This window comes from Panthera leo, chromosome D3, assembly GCF_018350215.1.
Source record: "Panthera leo isolate Ple1 chromosome D3, P.leo_Ple1_pat1.1, whole genome shotgun sequence".
Classification (NCBI taxonomy): Eukaryota; Metazoa; Chordata; class Mammalia; order Carnivora; family Felidae; genus Panthera; species Panthera leo.
In genome coordinates this window covers 15,501,315-15,507,942 of record NC_056690.1, presented here as the reverse complement: position 1 = coordinate 15,507,942, position 6,628 = coordinate 15,501,315, and positions in this window count along the sequence as shown.

Here is a 6,628-nt window from a genome sequence, read left to right as displayed (position 1 = left end):
TTGCTCGTAACTGGCTGGAACTCCTTATTGAGAAGGATTGCAGCAAAGATTGATGTGTTTGATTAGTAATGTCTGCTGTGGGCAAGGGCAGGAGGATATAGGCATATATGCCATATATTACTGATCCTGCATTATTAATATGCCTTGAAAGGATACTCCGAGAGGGCGATCACACTCCCCTTTGTCAAAGTTTTGGGGAGTGTACATCCTGGGCACAATTACAGACTTACGCAAGGAAGTGCTGCTGTCTCATCTGACCAATCATTTTAGGAGTCTTATTTGAACCTCTACCAGGTGATCAAGTCTTTCTCTAGACCTTTTCCTTCTGTTCCCATATTGGGTAGAAATTATTTCCAGTGTCTAGAAAAGGAAACAAAGTTTCAGAGAGGCTAACAAACTTGCTCAAAGTTGCACAGTGCCAACGGCAGGTTTGATACATAAGCAGACAACTGGATAAGTCACATGGTGGCAAAGCCATTTAGGCTGTAGGTTTCAGGCTTGGGACTAATGTTTATTCCTTGTCCCAGTAGGCGCCTCTGATGGAGGCCCAGGGCTGTGCTAAGATGCCATAGTAAATACAGAAATAAGTAGTAGTCTCAATGCTCAAGGAACCTGCAGTCTTATAATCTCTCTCTCCTCCCTTCCAACCCTCAGAGACAATTCCAAACCTTCTGGAAAGAGAAAGAAAGGGTCACTGCATTTTATTTGGCTACAAAGCGCTAAATGGTAAATTGCCTTTCCATTTTAAATTGCTGGCAGCATCAGATTCACTATGAATACAAGTGCATCTTCTGGGGCTAATAGCCGTTTTTATGCTGCTAATCTAGAAAAAGGAAATACGGCTCAGAGAGCAGGCTGACAGCAAGTTTGGTAGCAGTCCTGAGGCTGATGTGGTCTAGAGAAAACCACGAGTCTCTCTGGGCCTGTTTTCTCCGCCAGAAATTATATTCCATCTGCGTCTTGGTAACCACAGCAGGGGAGAGTTAAGAAAACCTAATAAGGAGTCTCCCGGCAAACTTAAAGTTTCTGTGCAAAAACAAAATAACGAGAACGCTGCATGAGAAATTCCCTTTGTATTAGAAATACGTCTGGTCTGTTGGTTCAGTCCCCAAAGCTCTTTCAAAGACCCGTCTCCCACATGATTGTCCCAGTGAACCTGTAGGTTGGTGAGATGGTGGGCGCAGTGTGTGTGTGGGGGGGGCAGGGGGTGAGGCTCAGAGAAGTGAACAATTTGCCCAGGGTCATGCAGGCTAAAGGAGGGCAGAGCCAAGTCTCCATGCACATCTAGCTGGGTCTCCGTTGCAGCAATGCATTATTGAGAAGGAAAAGGTAGGTTAGGAGCCCCTCCTAACAAATTTAATGTTTACAAGCCACTGAGTAAGATGGTGGGTGAATGAGCCCTTGGAAAGCTTTCCGGGGGCAATTTCGCTGAGCGTTTGCAAAGCCTTAAATATATAAATTTCCTCTGGCCCCATTCATTCCCCTTCTTAAGAATTTATCCCAAGGTAATAATCAGATAAGGTATGAATGAAGATGTGATATGCAGACATTCGTATCAATATTATCCAAAGGAGCTGAAAATTTGCATATAACCTAAATATCCAGCTATAGGGCATTGGTCTACATAAATGAATAGATAAACATATAATTTATGACATGCGTATATTCTGGGCTTTAAAACTAGGATGAATAGAAGTAAGAACGTGCATGGCGGCTTAGCTACAGTGGTGTTTATTGCAGCTTTCTTTGAAAGAGCAAAAAGAATGTGAAGTGGAATGTCCAACAACAAGGGTTTATGTTTGTAAATACACTGGAAGACTACATAGTTTTTTTTTTTAATAATGGTGTAGATGGAGATTTATGGACATGAAAAGAGGTTGGGGCGCCTGGGTGGCTCAGTCACTTAAGCGCTGGATTTTGGCTCAGGACATGATCTGGCTGTTCTGGATCCAAGCCCCGCATCGGGCTCTGTGCTGACAGCTCAGAGCCTGGAGCTGCTTCGGATTCTGTGTCTCCCTCTCTCTCTGGCCCTTCTCCTCTCGAGCTCTGTCTGTCTCTCTCTCTCAAAAATAAATACACATTAAAAAATTAAAGAAAAGAGGGTGACAATATAGAAGTTAGGTGGATGTTCAGGGGAAAGACTGTGTAGCATGATCTCTCTCTTACACTCTATAGATCTGTAAGGATATGTGTGCAAATGTTAATAGTGGTTATCTTTGGATAATAGGGGTATACTTTTAAACAATAATAATTAAAAGTGCTTACGAGGGGTGCCTGGGTGGCTCAGTCAGTTAAGCGTCCAACTTCAGCTCAGGTCATGATCTCACGGTTCGTGAGATTGAGCCCCGCATAGGGCCCTGTGCTGATGGCTCAGAGCCTGGAGCCTGCTTCGGATTCTGTGTCCCCCTCTCTCTGTGCCTCCCCTACTCGCACTGTGTGTATCTCTCTCTCAAAAATAAGCAAACATTAAAAAAAAACTTTAAAGTGCTTATGATATGATAGTAATTCTTATCATTGCACTCTTACTATGAGTTCTGTGTGTGTGGCTGTGTGAAGCTTGCAGAACTGACCCATTCTGAACATAGCCCAGCTCCGTGAGGCATGTATTACTGCATGAAGGGATAAGGACCCCAAGCATGGGGCTGGCTAGAAGGATGAAGGAGAAGGGGCCAGAAGGGGCCTAACTTTGACAAGCACCCACCCCGTGCCAGGCACTTAATGTACATCATCACATGAATTTTGCACTGGTTATTCGGAGTTTTACCTCCCACTCACCTATGTAAAAATTGAAGCTCAGAGAGGTTGAATAACTTCCTTGAGGTCACCCAGCTTTCAAGGGGAGCCTGTGTGGCTCCAAAATGCGCTTAATCTCCACCTTGCTCTATTGTTCAGAATGTCTACTTCTCCTTAGTAACAAGGCGGTGGCCAAACCCACAGACCAGCAGAGGTGCCAAGAGTCTGGTCGGAGCTGTTTCTCATCGAGTCCAGCCTTGCTGTGCGGTGGAGCAGGAGGAAGAGTCTGGTGTGGGATCTTAGTGTCCTTATGTGGAGCCCAGCCTCTGTCCTCTGGGGCAGCGGTACATTTGCAGCTCTCCAGCCGTGCCTTTGATTTTGGAAATGCAGTCGTGGTAGTAATACCAACTCTGCATAACTGTGAACCTGGATCCTACCTCTTCACCTTGCTGGGTCCTTTGAGAGTAATCACTTTACCTCTCAAAGCCTCAGTTTCTTTACCTGCAAAGTGGAGTTCCAATGGTCATCTTTATGGGGTTTTCACGAGGCCAGCAATAATATTTGCAACACCTGGCACAGAGATGGCACTCATAATTTACAGGGTTTTGTTTTTTTTTTTTCTCATCCTAAAAATACAAGGGTGTTAACACTCAGGGAGTATATACCCTTATGAAGCTAGTGACATAGGCTAGGCAGATATGCATGAGTTTTGGAGCCCGAAGGAGAAGCACTTCAAATCTTCCTTGCCAAATTAAAGTCAGTTCCACCTTAAAATTTCCCTCTGCAAATGCTTGCAAAGATGATATTTAATTGATCATAACATCCTCAGACTCTCAGGCAGGCTCTTTCCTCCTCTTGCTCATCACTGCTGATTACTCAAGATATTTTATGTAAACAGAAAATGGTTCCTGCATAATTAGACCCATCCACCCTCCCACTTCCCCCCCGTTTGCTCTGCTTCTGGCTTCCCGGAGCTGCCCAGCCACCTCTGAGGCTCTGATTAGCCTCAGAGATTGAAGGTCTGTGCGGCTGCTGAGCTCCAAGGATCCCAAGAGATCCTGACCGGAGGGGCTGTCATCTGGGGCCACGGAGTCTGCAAAGAGAGGCAAAACTCTGCGCCCTCTGTTCATCCCTCTTGGTTCCCTCCAGCACAGCCACCATGACACTGCTCCCTGTGCCCATGTGTCATCTGTTGCTCCCATCGGGACAGACTCTCTTTTCAAACGTAGCTGTCCTGTGTCCCCGTCCTCTGCCTTTCTGTTAGGTAACTCCAGGGGAGAAAGGGTTAATCCTAAAATAAGTGAATCTCTGTTTGTGGATTACATCTAAGTGATGTGCTCTTTCCATGGCAGCTTCCTTGGGCATACACAGCATTAGAATTCCTTGTTTCCATCTTGGTCTCCCTGGCCCCCGCCACCCTGATAGACTGTTCCATCGACCTCAGGATATCATTGAGGGCAGCGGGTGGACGGTCCTTCTTCTTCATCTCCAGTTCTGGGGATTAATAGGTGCTCTGTGGGGGGCTTTCAAGGAGTTCAGTCCAGAAGGTGTGGTCCACAGAGATAAGTGAGATTGGATTGTTGAAAGGTTTGGGCTTCATTTTAAAGCCCCTGAGGAGTTTTAAGTGGGGAGGGGTGAATGACCAAACTTGTGTTTTAGGAGGATTGCAGCTGGCTGCTGGGTGCAGAGTAGGCAAGTGGATACATGAGGACAAGGAGCTTGTTACAATAATTCCAGAGACTGTGGCCTGGATGGGACGGTGGTCCAGGTGCAAGAGCCTCCCCAAAGTTTTGCAGCCTCCTGTGCTTACTCCAGGCAGATACTGTTGGTGTCTACCCATGTCCCCTAGGCCTACCCCTGAGACTGTGCGGTTTCTGTATGCTCTGATGACTCCCTATGTGCTCTGGTGACCTCCTGTTCCCTCTGATGCCTTCCTGTGTGCTCTGGTGCCATCCTGTGTGCTCTGATGACTTTCTGTGCCTCTGGCTATGGCAGTGTTCTGGGTACCCCTCAGAGGAGGCAGGAAAAGCCAGAGGAGTGACACCTCAGTAGTGTCCCTCAACAAGAAGAGATAGACAGATAGTCCAGCTTCCTTGCCCCTCAGTGGGACAGTCTTGCAACATGTTCTACCCTGCCTTCTAGAACTCCCCAGAAGGACTGAGCCCCAGCAGTCCACAGTAGTGGACTCATTAATGTGCTCATTAATGTGCTTCATGTTGCTGTCTTCCCTTCCTTTGCTCATGTCCCTCCTCTCTCATTGTACCTCCTGGGATCACTCTCAAATCAACTCCTTATACTCAACTTTTCACCTCAGGGTCTCTTGTCAGAGAAACCCAAAATAAGGCAATGGTGTTTTATAATGAATGGAGAAATATCCATATACATTCAGTCAGTCAGTCAGTCAGTCATGCTATACCTTGGTACGTGTATTTTAACATCTATGATTCCCCTAAGAAGAGTAGACAGCTCTCCGGGACCCTAAGACCTACTCAAACTTTCTCATGTATGGCATTTAGACATGAACACAATCATCAAGAACAGATTCCGAATGCCAGGATGAGGCACAAAAAATGTCCCTGGTTTTAAATTTCAAAAGTCAAGATGCAAAGGGTTCTAAGCTTCCTTCACTTGGGACAATGCAGATGAGTTGTCTAAAAAGAGTGAACTTCATGGGGAGTTGCTATTACTTCCTTTTTTTCTTAGAAAATATCCTGGTCTTTGAAATAATGACTCCAGGGATACCTGGGTGACACAGTCAGTTAGGCGTCCAACTCTTGATTTGGGCTCAGGCCATGATCTTGTGGTTCATGAGATCAAGCTCCATGTTGGGCTCTGTGCTGACAGCTCAGAACCTGCTTGGGATTCTCTCTCTCTTCCTCTCTCTCTCTGCCCCTCCCCTGCTCATGCTCTCTCTTTCTGTCTGAAAATAAATAAATAAACATTTTTTAAAAATGACTCCAGTTATCCCAGTGTTAGTGGCAAAGGGATGCTCTCCATTTCAAATTTACTGGGAAATTTTGTAGGGCTGGGATAAGAATGTGTTAGTCATCCAGAGTAACACGTGGTTTGAGGACGGATGGCTTTGCTCCTGGGGGACGTTTGTCAGTGTCTGGAGACATTTTTGGAACCAAATGGAGGTTCTGTAGGCATCTAGTGGGTTGAGGTCAGGGACGCTGCTAAATATCCTATAATGAACAAGACAGGCTCCATAACAAAGGATTATCCAGTCCCAAATGTCAACAACGAGACGCTGCTTTAGAGGAATTTCTACATCTCAGCTTCTAGTTTTCTGTATAGGCTTTGGGGGTGGGGGGAAGGACTGAAATAATAGGGCATCTCTGGCGATTCCAGCAAGGGGCAGTGGAGGACGGTGAAATCCTCTGCATCTGCTGGCTTCAGGGAGTAATGGTGATGGTGGGGGTGGGGTGGACACAGAGCTGGCATCATTGTTAAAGGCCTTGTTTGTTTCAAGTTGGCCTCAAATGTGGGAAGTTTTAACAGCAACCAAAGGTTATTAGAGAAGGAGATTTGATATCATTATCATAAAAAACAAACAAACCCAGAGTCACTTGTCATGATTGGAAGGTAATAACAATGTGAATCCGATGAAAGTAATCAAATAGTATTGAATACTGGGGGGCTGAGCAGGCTGGGAACCAGAAAGCCCTGGGAGAACCCCACTGCCATTCTGGGCGTCAGTGTGCTCAGCTATAAAAAGGGATTTGGCCAGAATAGCGTTTCCCCAAAAAGTGGTAAGGATAAAACATTTTGTGCAGAGGAGATAATTTGTGGTTATACACGGAGGCAGTATTAAATAGCAATGAATTGCTTGGTGAGAAATTAGCCCCCTTTTAAATTTTTATTCTTTTTAAAGTTTATTCATCTATTTTGGGAG